Raw genomic sequence first — 15563 nt, forward strand, 5'->3', positions numbered from 1 at the left:
GGACCAGCTCTGGGCGGCAGGAGTAAGGGAAACCTACAGCGGCAGTTTCGCTTGAAGTGGGCCTTTGATGGCTATGGTAGGCTGGAAGGAAAGCACAGAACCCTCTTATGTGGCTGTGTCCAAGGAGTGCTGTTCAGGGTATGTGTACAGGATAGCGAGAAGCCCAACCAGGCTACGACAGGAAGATGGCCCTCTCCTCCCACACCCAATCCACCAGCACATCGGATCAGGGCAGTGTCAAGTGTGGCCCACTCTTTCTAATTCTTTGGTAGACTCCATCTACCCTGGACCGGGCTGCCATCATCTATTACCCACACTCTGACAATGGCCTTCTAAGTGTTCTCCTTGCTTCTACCATTGCCTTATTCCAACCTGTTCTCTACACAGAAGCCATGTGGTCTTGAAAATAATCTGATCGTGTAACTTCCCCCACTTAAGAAGGCTCTGTGGGCTGCCCATTGAGCTCAGAAGAAAATTCAGTCTATGATGCCCACTGTGCATGAGCTGGCCCCAACCCACTTCATCTCCAACAATTCTTTCCTATCTAAGAATCTAGGCATCTTCCCAATCAATCTATTTTATTGTCTCCATAGCTTTTACTACCTTCCAATATTGTCTTGTCTGCGCATCTTCCTCTCCCTACTTCTAATGACAATGGGACCACACGTGTCTTAGGTATGATTCCTCAGCCCCTTCACCATGTGTGGCGTATAATAAGTAGGTACTCAAATATTTGTTGGATGATGGTGGTGGGTGATAAGGTCATAAAAGGAGTCAGCCCTCAATTCGAGGAGGTTATTCAAATTAGGCCAAGTTTAAACTTTCTACAAGGCAACAGGGAATGACACTTCTTATAAATGTACAATGAATAGCCATCTGTTTCCAAGTGTATAGCATGGGCTAGACTATATTACAGAAAAGAGAAAACTAGATAAAGACGCCCAGAGGCTACCGACTCCAGTCTTGAGTGTATAACAGCTGGGAATGATTCTGGCAAGAAAGACTAATTTAGACATTAATTTGGAGGGGACAGTGTAGACAAGTTGAGGAATCCCATAAGTGAAGAGAGAGCCAAGACTGATGTCTTAAGACGACAAAGGAACTCTATGTGAGAACAGAACAAGAATTGAACTTTGGTGATGCTTATTGTAGGGCCCAAGAGAAGAAAGAGCCAGCAAGGGACCAAGAGAAAGACGGGAATTTGAGAAAGAACAACAGAATGCTAGAGTTAGTGCCACTACCAGCGTCAGTGGCTCCAGGTCAGGGACCAAAGCAGCACCAGCAGCCACAAGATAGAATAAGTCCACTGAGCCTCAGGCAGAGGCTTTGCTGTGGTGACTTTGCCTGTTTTAAAGCATTAGTCTCCTTAGGAACTTGGGCAAGAATGACTTGTCTGCAAATCCAAGAAGGAGAAATGTGAATTCCTTCCTGGAATTCACCCATCTCCCCGCCCCCAGCACAGCACAATCTGAAGAGGTGGAGCGAGAGACAATGGGTCAAAGGAACATTAAGGAAGTTCTCAACTATTCTGTTAACAAAGGCATGTTGGCCACCTCCCCTTCCCCAGCCACACTCAACCCTGCCTGCAGAGCAGAGGGGCCTCGGTGACATCCACAGTCCTTCAATCTCAACGCAGGTACCAGGAGAAGCGCCTCCCTAAAGCTGGTTTAAGACACTCTCAGCCTTTAGATTAATTCAGTTGGAAGTTCAAGCTGGAGGTAGCTTTCCCACCAGCAACACATCAGAAGCCAGCACTTCAGGAGGAGCAGAGAGCTATACGGCAGGACAATCTCAGCACTGTCACCTCAGGCCAGAGAGTCACGTATCCTGTTCTTCCACTTTAAGAAATCTCCAATTCTGCCCCGTAAGGAAGCAAAGTTGCTTTTTATGACCCAAAGGTAAATCATTGCTATTAACCGTGATACCCTTTAAAAGACCATCTCAAAAGAGTTTTCTAGTTGCTGTAATAACCAGAGTCAAGAGGATTATCGGTCGGGATCCAAGATGCAGGTTTAAATGAGAAGCTGTATGCTACATCTCCAAGAGAGAAGACATATGGCATTTGTTATAAGTCTGGAGAAGACTAGTCTTAGGGACCTACTTCAGGAAGCAATGGCCAAAATGTGTTTATCACGTGCCAAGAATGTTGGACATTTAGGATTAAATGAAGCAAGATTAATACTAAGGTAGAGAGAGAAGATGGAGAAACCATCTCAGACGTCACTTCCCACAGAACCGCCGAGTTCCCACAGCTGTTAAGTATCAGAGCCAGACTTCAGCCTCTATCCGTCTCACTCCTGCGTCCACACTTTGGATCACTAAGCTTTGCAGCCAACCATCTGGAGCAAGGTCTGATTAGGATGGCACCAAGTCACCCCTGTGGGTGGCACTTGACACATGGGGTGACATGTTGGAAAATAGGACAGCACGGGTTTTAGGCAATGGAAACAACAGAGGCCACTTCTGAAATACTCTGCTACGTGTTGCCACCTCGTTGCTGTGTCTTCACCCACTGTAAGCAGCCCGACCAGCTCAGTTCATGCGACAGTCTGAAAGTGCACAAGAGGCCAGTTTGGTACAAGGGAATGAAATGCTTTCGCTTCTGGGGAGACCCAAGGCAGTGCCTAGTGCTAGCACCATTGCCATGGGAACCACTCATCCTTCTGCCACATCCCAGAAGGTATGGCCATCAGGAACGTTGGAAGTGGATCCAGGGGTTCAGATGGCCTCTGCCTTCCTTCAAATCAAATATCATGTAGAAGCCAGCACAAGACGACATAAGCAGAGAAAGCTCAACTTCAGATCAGACTGGGTCCTCCCCGCTCCCTGAGGCATCTTGAGGGAGCAATTTGAAAGTCACGGATTTGGCCAAACCACTTCATTTGGGGACAGTCTGCAAAGCCAGCTGCAAAGCAAATCCTTCTGGCTTTCACAGTCTTCTCTAGTCACAGCTCAAAAACGTGCTTCCTTCCCCTCGCATTGCTATTTGTAGCATCCAGGAGAGCCGGCACCCTGTCATCCTTAACCAGGAGCATGAAAACGCCAAGCTGGAGGCTTCGAGTTATGCACAAAATCAAATTGGGACCTTTCTTCATCCATTCTCTAAGTTTAAGATCCAGAGAAAGCCAAACTAGTTATTTAGGCAAACGCCACCAACTTCGGGGTTTTGTCTACACACACGCGCAGCCTCAGGCCAGCTCTGCTGCTCCCCACATATCATGAGACCCCTGTCTTGGGTGTCAGAGGCCCAGCCAAGGGACCCCAACCAAGCCTTAACAGCACTGTGTCACTTTGCCTGGTTGGGGCATTACAGGTCATTTTGTTTTTTTCTATATTTTTCTAGATCTAGACAAGCTTTCTGAGCCTACTACACAAACCGAGAACTGTTTTAAATTAAGACATACCATCCAAGCATTGGCTTCTATAAAGCAGTATCTTTCCGATTTTAAATTAACACATATTCACAGTTTAAGAGAATTAACTAGTTCAGAAACGTACAGAGCCTTAACTCCCAAGGACCCCATTTCTCCTTCAAGATAACCTTTAGAAACTCACACCACCCTCCACGCACCCTGGCCGCTCTGCACCAGCGCCCAGGGGCTAATTACGGAAGGGGATCTCGGCAGACACGGTTTTTTGACAAGTTTCGCCACTTCACCTGCACCGTGGACAACCTCTGATGGATGGTCCGATCTGCATGACTCCCAGCCACTTCTTCAAACAAAGTGGAATTTGAAGCTAAAACTTCACCTTGGGTTGACGTGAGTGAGGCTCACTGCCCAGGAAGGACCAAGCTGACTCTGCTCTAAGGCGTGTGGGTCAGCAAGCAGGCACTGCTGGGGCTGGGGTGAGGCCCTAGGGGGGCCCTGGGGACTGGGAGGGGAGAGTGGATGATCTTGGGGGTCACGGGCCCCAGGAGCTGGGCCCCACCTCGACATCCTCTGGCTCCTTCAGGGCTTTACCAACATGAACAAGGCCTGTCCAGACACCATGTTTGACGCAGGGAGACACACAGCCCGGTCTCCCTCTGGGGCCCACGCTGGCCCAGAGAGGTGGCAGGAGACCCCCGCCTGGAAATTCTACCTCTAAGGCTTGAGAAGCCTTCATGGGAGGGGGCGGAATCAGGTGGACAATTCCCACTGTTGAAAAAGCCCCGAGGGACATTTCAGGGAGAGGGAACCCAAGCGAAGGCGCAGGGCACACCGTTCTCCGGGCTGCTGTGTGCTTAGACACGGCTCCAGGCAGCCTGAGTAAACAGACACCCACCGTCCGCCACATCCTCCTTACCCACCCTGGAAACAAGCCAAGCGCCACGTAGCACAGTTTCTGTAACTCAAGGCTGAGTTCAACCAGGAGAGACCCAGCCTCGGCTTTTTGGGAGCCGTCCCTCTGGGCAGGCTGCCGGCTTGGCGGGGGCAAGACCACAGCAGCCTCGCTGAGGCCCCCACACAGCTTTGTGGCTCATTACCTGAACAAGAGCAAGGTGTCTGGTCAACACCCAGACAGGAGGGCTCTGGGAGGACACAGCCACACCAGGAACCCCCTGCCACCCTCACACATGAGGACAGGCCATCACTCACCCAGCAGGGAGCTGCGGCCTCTGGGCCCCTGGTCCGCCTATAAATGCCCTCAGCAGGCGGCAGGTGTTTTGAGGCGTTAGGCCCTTCCCCGCAGGGCTGGTTTCCCACCAAAGCTGAAGCCGAGGGTTCTTAGCCTTGGCTGCGCGTTGGAATCACCTGGGGCGTTCTGAATGCCCTGCCTCCTGGGCCTGGTTGAGAGACTGATGGAGCCGATCAAGGGGGAGGCCCAGGTCTCCAGGTGACTCTCATGTCCAGACGAGGTCAGAGGGGAGGCTCAGAGGCGCCCCGGACCTTCAGCCTCCGCAGCTGCCGCCGTTTGAGACCCTCAGATGAAGTATAAAAAGGGGAGAGGCGGGGGACCCTCCTTCCAGGGAAGTGTCTGCGTTCTGGGTGTTTAAGGCCTCTGGGATCCAGCTAGATGGAGTGGCTTCCTCCTGAAATTGGAGTATTAGGCTTAAGTCTGCTGTCGAAATGTTAACAAATGTTTATTCTCAAGGCAGGTGAGGAGACTGGGTGGTGGCGAGAAGGAATATGCTGCATACTGAAACAGAAATGGGAATAAAATGTCATGTGTTTATTCAACAAATATTTCCCGAGTCCCCACTGGGCCAGGCCCTGACATGCAACAGTGAGCGAGATGACCTGGTCGCTGCCCTCCCGAAAGGAGTGGAGATGGGTCCTCCCAGCGGGGTGGGAGCAGGACAGCAATTGGCACAACACAGGGCAGGGGAAGGCAGAGAGGGCTTCCTGGAGGAGGTGGTATGGGAGCCAAGTCTTCGGGAAAAGCAGGAGTTAGCAGGTGAAAAACTGTGAGAGAGACGTTCCAGGCAGAGGGAACGGCATACGAAAGGCACTGAGGCAAGAAAAATGGCGCTGGTTGCCCTGGGAACAGAGACCAGACCATTCAGGACTGCGAGAGGGATGATGGGGCCAGGCGCCAGGGAAAAGATGGGCTAGTGGACAGGGGAGGGGGCAGTGGGAGGTGTCCACCCTGGTCCAGGCAGTAATGGGTTGCACTGTCTGTAGGGGATTTTAGATCAATGATAAAACCGACTACAAGCCCATTTGCATTTTATCACCATCATGAGCCGGGAACTCTGACTAGCGCCAGTGAGCTGCATCCCACCTGTCGTTCACTCTGGAAAGTGGACTTTGTCCTGAGAGCCCCAGGCAGCCCGTGGAGGCCACAGCAGGGCCGTACTCCTGTGTACACCATGTCGCTTTTTTATTATGGGAAGGGTCAAATCGGTAAACGTAGAGAGAACGGTACAAACAAATCCTCAGGAACCTGTCACCAGGCTCAGCGATGACCGACACCATCTTACATCATCTCCTCCCACCTTTTACATTTTGTGTTTGTTGATTTTTGCTGGTGGTGTTTTAAGGGAAATCTCAGACACCATATTGTTTCCCCCATGAAGGTTTTAGAATGCGTCTCTAACAGATAAAGGCTTTAATAACTAAGACCAAAATACTACGCTCCCCTAACGAAATCCACTGTCATTCTTCGTGTGTCGTTTTAGGATGTTTAGGCTAATCTAGGGGAGGTGAGAGGAGGATTCTTCCCAGGGTGGGGCTGGAGGGAGGAGGAGCGGGAGGAAGGGACGGGGGTGAGTGGAGAGAGGAGGGCCTGACCACAGGGTGCTCTGGTTACGGGAGGGGAGGGGTGCGGAGAGCCCGGGACTTGGAGTGGGTGAAGCTGGGGTTCAGGGGACCCTCACACCCCGGGGCGTGCACGACATGGAGCTGAGGATGCAGCAAAGGCCAGTCGGCGCAGAGCTGGGGCAGGACTCAGTGACCCATGGCGGGTGGTGGTGGGTGACAATGACAGAGACACAAGCTGATGCTGTGGTTTCAAGCCGAGGTGGCTGGGGAGTGGCGATGTCAGAAGAGGGGTCCAGGATGGCTGAGAGGAGGCCTGACCCCTGCAGGATCCGAGTCTATTGGAGGGATTGCCCAGACCTCCTGGTTCTGCCCTTGCCACCTCTCTCCACCTCCCCCAGGGAGCCAGGTTCCGCGGCGTTCCTGTCACCTCATAATAGCGATCCCGGCTGCAGCCCGTGCCCCTCAGGCTTTTCCCCACACACAGCTGGAGGAATCCTTTAAAGTCAGCTTAGAACACTGGGCTGCTCAAACACTCCAGGGCTCCCCAGTATTCCCACAATCGCCCATGGGGCCCTTCATGCTCTGCCTCACCCCCCATCCTGTCCCTTCTGACCTCACTCTCCCACTCCAGCCACCTGGCCTCCTCACTGTCCTTCAAACACATGAGGCGTGCGCTGGCCTCAGGGTCTTTGCACTTGCTGTTCCCCGGACCTCCCTCACTTCCTTCAGTTCTCCGTTTTTAGAGACCATTCCTGGCCATCCTGTCTAAAATCAAACCTCGCCCCACCCCTGCCTTCTCATCTGACTGACTTCCTTTTATTGCTCTCCCTAGCAGCATGGGTCAACATTCAAAAATGCAATTCGTTTCCTTGCTTGTTTATTTTCCATCTCTCTCTCTCTCCTCAAAAGACCATGAGCTCCCTGAGGGTAGGGGCGTGGTCTGTTTTGCTCGCTGCTTTATCCCCACTGCCAAGAAGAGTCATTGCTCACTGTATTTGTGGAATGCGTAAGTGGGCATGCTGGCCCCAAAGCCAGGCTCTCCCACTGCCCCCACTGTGTTAGGGCGTCCCTCCACCATCACCCAGGATGCGCCCAGGCTGTATGGCGGGCGGTGCTCATGCCCGTCCCAAGCCAAGGATCAGGCCCGCATCCTCTGAAGAAATCTGATCAGCTTGCCACCACAGTGCCCACCGTCGCTGCTCAAAGGACTTGGAAAAGCCCCTTCGATGGAATCTGTGTCCTCACTCACCCACCAGTCTGGGGGCATTTTCCTTGAGCACCCTTCCAACAAATCTTGCGTTAAATTCTCGCGATTGAATTACCAGGAGGGGTTTCTTCAACCTACCTTGACTCTCGTGACGTAGTAGGAATCACCAACCCCATTTCACAGAGTGGGAAACTGAGGCTGCCGACATCGACATGACTCGCCCGAGGTTACATGATGGCAGAAGGCCTGGTCTGCGCAGCTCCTTCTTTGCCTCAATGCTTTACTGCCTGTGCTATCTCCGTGCCTGACTTCCTTCTTTCTACGGTGGTAAAATACACAGAAAATTGACCATTCTGACCATTTTGAGTGGCATTAAGTACATTCACACTTTAGTACGACCATCACCACTACCCACCTCCAGAACTTTTCTCACCTTGTAAAACTGAAACTCTGCACCCCTTAAACACTGACTCCCTGTTTCCTTGTCCCCCAGCCCCGGGCACCCACCCTTCTACTTCCCGTCTCTATGAATTTGACTGCTCTAGGGATCCCATAGAAGTGGAATCATACAGAATCTGTCCTTCTGTGACTGGCTTATTTCACTTAGCGCAATGTCCTCAAGCTTCCTCCATGTTGGAGCGCGTGTCAGAATTTCCTTCTGAACTCTTTCTTTAGAACAAACACATGTCATTCCATTAAGACTGTTCTTTACGGTGGCATGCCAAGGCGGGGAGGTGTGGAGGTCGGGGGAATCCTCCCCAGCACAGAGGAGTATTTATCTGTGACATCATTTACGATGGCCCACGCGGGGCGGTCATAAAAGCAGACCGATTCCCACTCAGTTTTCATTATTGTTTTAAAATTCTCGAGTCAACACATCCCTTCATGGACCGCATCCCCCGCCACCTGCTCCCGCCATCCCCCCAACTTGGTACATCGCTGGGTATTAATACATAAATGTATAAATGCCTATTCATTATATTACTAATATAAAAAGGGTTAAAAAAAAAAAAGGACCAAGCCTGGAATTGGAGAGTTGATGTCACAATTCCTCAGGGGACTCCGGGAAGGTTTTGTGCTTGAGTTCAGTCTTTGGGACTCCATTGGCTCCCGGTGAATGCAGCTGTTAACATCATTGGCCTCTGGGCATGCGAGCTTGTGTACGTGTCTGTGTGCACGCGCACATGTGTCAGAAAGTCCCCAGGGTCTGAGGGGACTTTAACTTCCCAGGATGCTGATCCTCGGGGAGCTAATTTTAGATTCTTGGTAGATGCTGTTTGGCCCAGGCCCAGGAGACGAGGAGGAAAAGGGACGTGAAGGAAAGATGAAAGACGGGCCGGAACAGCAAGAGGAAACCGAAGGCTGAAGATCTCTCTGGCTAGGGGCTCTGCGGTAAAGTCAGGACCCAAGCCCCTCCGTTCAGGGGTTATTTGCTAAAAGTGGATCCTGAGTTTGGGGCTGGTTCAGCACCATCGCTCCGAGTTTTCTCATCCACCTGATTGTCCTAAGCGTTTTCTTTTCTAGGGGTGTGGGGACATTTTACAGAAGGTTCTCCTCGGTGAGGCCTCTGAACAGCAGAAGAACAAATCATGCCCAGAGTCCAGGGTCATGTGTGGCTTCCTCCTGACACCATGTGACCTCAGGAGCTGGGCCAGGGACAAGGCTCCATCTGGGAGCAGCTACTGGCGCCTACTCTGTGCTGGCCTCTGCGAGGTGCTGGAGTGGACCAGACTGGGTCCCCGCTGCCAAGGAACTTAGAACTCACAGCTGTCACTCAAGCATCTAGGACCTAATAATCACATAGGGGCTTATTACCTATGTAACAACCTCATCTGTGTAGCAACCTGGTGAGATGGACATTATTATCATCCCAGATAAGGAAGTGAGGTAGGTATTCAAAGACAGCCCTGCATGTTCAGCATGATGCTCCCACTCCCTGTGATGGCTCCGTGGGGGACATGGTATCCTCGCAGAGTGAAGGAGAATAAGGCCAAAGTTTGCTCCAGCCTGGTCCCTGACCCCAGAGGGAGAGCCATAAAAATATGCTGGATGGATGGATGGATGGATGGATGATGGATGAGTGGATGGGTGGATGGATCATGGATGAGTGGATGGATGGATGGATAGATGGATGAAGGATGAGTGGATGGATGGATGAGTGGATGATGGAAGGATGATGGATGTATGGGTGGATGAGTGGATGATGGATAGATGGATGGATGGATGGATGGATGGATGGTATGGATGTGTGAATGAATGAGAGGTTACCCAGCTGAGTTTGGGTCTCAATACACCTGAACTTTTCAGACACTGGGCTTTATTTGACCTTGGGAGATTCACATAAAGTATAGAAAAATTTGGAAAAATAGGAATAAATACTTCTCGATGAAGAGGAATGATGCTGGGCGGCTGAAAAGTTGGAAATATTTTTGAGATATTTTCAAGATAATAAATGAAAATGGCATTTTAGTGCCAAATAAAATAAAATTGAGATATAAGTCTAAATGCTGCATGAAAAAGAAAGCAAGAAATGCAGCAGGAGAACTCTGTCTTCCGCGGCCTTGACGACCAGATTCCCGGGATCTCACAGACTTCACGATTAATTGGGAAATCTCCAGTTGGCCTGGCATCAGAGACTCTTGAAGCTGGGCAGACTTTGGAGAACCTGTCCAGGTCCCAGCTTGTTTTTGCCACAATTCCAGGGCATTGTGTTCAAAGGGACCTGTCCTAGGCCCCATCTCCCATTTCAGAGCCTGTGAGGGAGCTTCTGGCAGTGGCCTGCGGGGCCTCTCCCCTCCCTGAGATGACCCTGCAGAATTCCAAGCATCTCTGGGGCACGGGGCTATTTCTGGGCCCAGGCTCCGTGTCCATGTTTGGTCTTCAAGGAGCGCACTGTGAACTTTCCTCACCTGCCAGGGCTTCACCCTGCAGCCCTCCCGGGAAGGCACTGATCCCCTTTCCTCCAAGAAGGCAAACAACAGCTGGGAATGTGGCTCCCAGAGCTTGCCAGGAAGGACCCTCCAACCACCGCCAGGGGGTGAAAATCCCAAGGGAGCCTCTTGAGACACACTCAACTGACTTTTATTTCCTTTTTTTCCTAAAAAGTAATTTCAGATCCTAAAAATAGTCCTTGTCGTTAAAAAAACTTCAGGCAACGCTGATAAGTTTAAAAAAGGTTAAAAAAATCCAAAACTGGAATTCCACCACCCAGAGCTAACGGGTGTGGCCACCTGGCTGAGCATTCTTTCAGACAAGCTCTTGGTGCGTCTGTTCACACAGATGCCATTTTGCAAAAATGGCCTCAAGCTGCTCTATAACCTCTTTTTTTTTTAACCCAACAGTATACCGTAGGCTTTGCTCCATGCCAACAAATATGAATTTACATCATCGGTTTAAAATAGTATCCATTGTACCCTTATTTAACTTTGTTTATATTTCACTTTATTAACTAATCCCCTACTGATGGACACTTAGGTTATTTCCAACTTTTCATTCTCAAAATTTATTGGACCACCCCAATAGCAGTCTCCTTGGAATTTCCCCTTCTGCTCCCTTCAACGGAAAGCCAGCCTGGAGCTGCCTGAAGGAAGGAGAGAGGAAGGAAGAAGAGGAGAGCAGAAGGGAGGTGGGAGGAAGGACAGACTTTGGTGGCGTCTAAAGAGGTCCCCCATGGAGCTGAGGTGGGAGTCTGGGGTGGGAGGTACCTGGCGAGGGGCTGCTCTGGGCCCAAGGTAGGAGGTAGGGGCCAGTAGCCTGAGCTTGTCTCAGGTGTCCTTCTCCAGACCAGACAGTTCTGGAGTCTGAACACTCTGGAGGTGTGGGTCCAGCCTGTCCCTGCCCCAGAGGCCTAACGATAACCGCACACCCAAACCATGTGGAACGTGGAGCTGAGACGGTCGGAGAGGTGGCGAGGAGACGCTCCCATGGTGGGGGTGGATCCGGCTGCCGAGGACACGGTTTCCTCAGCTGCAGAAACCAGCTGAGGAGCACGGAGGCACGACAAATATATTCTCTGTTCCCTCCCCTCCCACTGCCAGCCCCGAGCTAAGTTATCAGCACTCATGACTCCAACCCTTGACCTTGCTCAGACGAGCCCAGCATGTGCCAGGGAATCTGCCTGGGAGAGGAGCAGAAATAGATGGAGGTGGAAATTCTTGGGGTCTCCATTCTGAGTCATTTAGGGAGACCCTTAACATGTAGGCAGCATATTACCCTTAAAAGCATTTTCAAGACGAGCCACAGACCGGGAGAAAATATTTACAAAGCACATATTCAACAATGGCCTTATATCTAGCATATATAAAGAACTCTCAAGATTCAATAATAAGAAAACTACCTGATGATAAAAAATGGGCAAAAAATCTGAACCGACACTTCAGCAAAGCAGATATGTGGATGGCAAACAAGCATGTGAAAAGGTGCTCAATAGCATTAGTTGATGACGATTAGTTAAAAATTTGAAAAAGCGTTTTCAAGTCCCTAATCCCACTGGATCATTTCATCAATTCTGTGAGGTTAGTAGTCATCATCATTATTATTATTTTTATTACTCCCATTTGATAGTGAAGAAATGGAAGGACATGGAGGTCAAGTGACTTGCCCAAGGTCAGAACTGAGACTCAAAGCCATGGAACTCTTTCTGCTTGGGAGGTTTCTGAGTTCTAAGAATGTTCTAGAAGCCAAAACTTAGTGTCCCAATTGAACAAGGCCACACTTCTCACTTGAAGCAAGGAGAGAAGGCCACACCCCACCACATCCCGCACCAACATAGCTGGACAGACCAGCCTCAGAAGCAGTAGAACCTGGCGTAGGGCTTGGTCTCTGTGGGATCCCAGTAAATGCATGGAGCGAGTGATCACGGGTTGTGAATAGCAGGGGCTCTCCAGGCAGGGCGGGGCCCGCTCTGTGGACCCCCCACGGCTGACACTTTGCTTCATAGACAGTAGCTTGTTCCAGGAGCAGCTGGTGGCCCCCCAGGGCCAGGCACACAGCAGGAAACCCAAAGCTTCAGCTTCCTCGCTCTTGATTTGGACGAGGGTCTGATTTACTTTGAACACACCTTGACTGAGAACTCTGTCCTATCTGAAGTTCTGGGCCTGGCCTGCCACTGGGGGGCCCTCTGAGGACACTGAGAGTGGGGATCCTTAGGCTGGATCATGGCGCCACTTCTCCATCTTTTCCTCTCGTATCTCCGGCCCCTCCCCGTCCATCTCCCATTATAGCGCTCAGCACGCGCCAAGAGACAACGGTGCCAACGCCTTGAAGGTGGAGAAAGTGTCGAGTTAATTGTATATCTTTGCTAGTTTCTAGCAAACCAGCTCAACAAGGAACTGGGAAAGGAGAGAAGATGGGAGCGGAGAGAGTGACATGTAAGTGCTGGCGGGCCTACTTCCCAGGCTGGCGGTCTGGGGGCAGGATCCAGCCCTGTGTATGCCAAGTCTATGGGTTTCTGGACGTGGATGCCAAGAATAATTCCCATCTCCACTACCACTCAAACAGAGCACTGTGCTTGGAGTCATTGTTCCTATCATGAGGCTCTGGCTTTCACTCATTCAACAAATATTTGTTGATCATCTAATAGATTCCAGGCACCTTCCATATATGAACTCATTTAATTCTCATAATGAGCCTATTGAGTAAGTACCATTTTTATCCCCATTTTACAGACAAGAAAATGGAGGTACAGAGCTGGTAAGGGGCCAACCCAGAGAATCCGGTTTCAGATCCAAGTATTGACCACCATACGCTACGACCTTCGAGTAAAGAGACCAGGCCAAGCCCTCAGCCTCACCACGCTTACATTCTATAAGAGAAGGAGCCCAGAAATCATCTAGTAGGTCTATAATGCATTGTTTGACAGTGACAAGTGAAGGAAAAAAAAATGAAACCATTTCTCAAACGCCAACTTGCTGTGTGTCTTTGGGCAAATTGCTTCACTCATCTGAGCCTCTGTTTGCTCAATTGCTAAAAGCAGGTCATGACTCACCCACCCCACCCACCTGCTCAGGTTGCTGGAAGGATCAAAATGAGCTAGTGGACACAGGGGCCTTTCTTTTTAGGTTATGCATTTTATTTTTTTTATTTTTATTTTTTGGTGAGGAAGATTGGCCCTGAGCTAACATCTGTTGCCAATCTTTCTCTTTTTTTAATGTGGAATACCGCCACAGCATGACTTGATGAATAGTTTGTAGGTCCATGTCCAGGATTTGAACTGGTGAACCCTGAGCTGCCAAAGCAGAGCGCACAAACTTAACCACTCGGCCACGGGGCAGGCCCCTAGGGGCCCTCTGTTTCTATTATTACACCAACACCAACCCAGGATTCCAGGGAAGACCTTTTCCCCTGATGGTTTTAAGTTGCTTTGCTTTCTACGGAAAGACACCGCTATCCTTCCCCCAATGTCTCCACAAGCCGGACGAGTCCGAGTCCAGCGCGATTCTCACTGCATTTTTAAAGGCAGAGAGCATTGCGTGCACCGACCTACTCTGGGGAGGGAGTAGTCACCTGACAGTTACTTCAAGGGCCTTCCCAAGACCAAGCACACTTAATGACATGGAACTTTCTGGAACACTGACATTAACCCCCCTCCAGCCCCACCCCCACCCCCCACCGTGAGAAGCTCCAACCATGAAAGACCAAGGGGCAGGTCCTGGATGTCCCATATTTGCTTCAGATCCATTCCCTGCCCTTCCACCCCGTCCTGTGCCCCAGGAAGCTGACCTCCTCTGGCTGCCCTCCTGGGTCCCTGCTCTCCCGCTTCCAGTTGGGTTTGACATTAGGAGATGTGGAAAGGAGATGGGCAAGCAGGTGGGGAGAGGCGAGCAAGCCCCTAGCCCTGCTGGGTCTTGTTGGCCAGTAGCCACATTGGCCTCCTGAGGGCCACACTTTTCCTACAGCCATATCCAGCTATGGTGGCTTTCTCGTCACCCGTTGCGGGTGAGGGGTGCCTCACCATCCCCTGCTGGTTTCCCTTAACCCTGCGCCACCTTAGTCAATAGTCTCGATTAAACTACACACTGACCCCGTTGGCATGTGCTCTTTGCTGCTGGTGCTCTTTAGAGGAAACCTCCTGCTGGAGGATATCCATCCCAGAATTCCCGTGGGACAGAGTCCCCCTCTCTTCTCACCAGCCCCTGCTCTCATTAGCCGGAGGATGAAGAGAAATAAGCCAGAAGCATCTCAGGGCCCACGCTTTGGGTGGGGCATCTCAGGGATGGGCTCCAGGCCCCGGCTGCCAGGGGAGAGCTCCCCCCAGCCTCCTGGGTATCTGGGCGCTGTCCTCAAAGGCCCCAGGGAGAGTGAGGCATGGAGAGGCCTCTTCCCCTCCTCCAGCCAGAGAAGCTCTACCTTCACCTCTTTATGAACCAGCTTCCCCCCCAAGGATCTGCCCATTAAACCTGCTGCAGCTGAAGAAATCTAAAACGACCCCATCAAGTGATCAGAATCTGGGGACAGCTGGTGGGTGGCAAGGGCGCCTCAGCAGGCAAAGCTCTGGGCTCCTGCAGCCCCAGGACTGACAGCAGCCGTGCTTGGAGGCATCTCAGCCAAAATCTTCTTTTCTGTTTGGGGAAACTGAGGCCCAGCATGGGAGAAGCGAGGTTCATTCTCAGCTGTGAAGTATCGAGGCAGAGCAGGGGCTCAGGAAAGCTCGGCGCCATGATTGCTTACTAATACAATTCTTCAGGGCCGATTCCAGTTGACAGGATACAGTGACACGCTGCAGGGATCGGACGACAATAGAAGCACCTGGAAAACATTTCTATGTACCAAATAAAAGGTTCTTTGGGTTTGAAGTAGCTGTTTCCCAGCGCCGAACCCAGAGAGGCCAAAAAGGAAGTTGGCTCTGGGCTCAGATGGATTCCTTCTTCCTTCAAGAGGCAATCTTATAAATAAATGCTAAAACCATGCAACTCCTAGAAGAAAGCAATCTTTATGAACTTGAATTTCTTAAATACGACACCAAAAAAATAGGCAACAGAAGAAAAAATGGCCAAGTTGGACTTCATTAAAATTAACGTTTGTGCTTCAAAGGACATCAAGAAAGTGCAAAGGCCCACAGAATGGAAGAAAATATTTGCAAATCATACATTTGATAGGGGTCTAGTATCCAAAATACATAAAATACATAAAGAACTCTTGCAAGTCAACAACAGAAAGACACATAATCCAAT

The sequence above is a fragment of the Equus przewalskii genome, chromosome 12, assembly GCF_037783145.1.
Source record: "Equus przewalskii isolate Varuska chromosome 12, EquPr2, whole genome shotgun sequence".
In the NCBI taxonomy this organism is placed as follows: domain Eukaryota; kingdom Metazoa; phylum Chordata; class Mammalia; order Perissodactyla; family Equidae; genus Equus; species Equus przewalskii.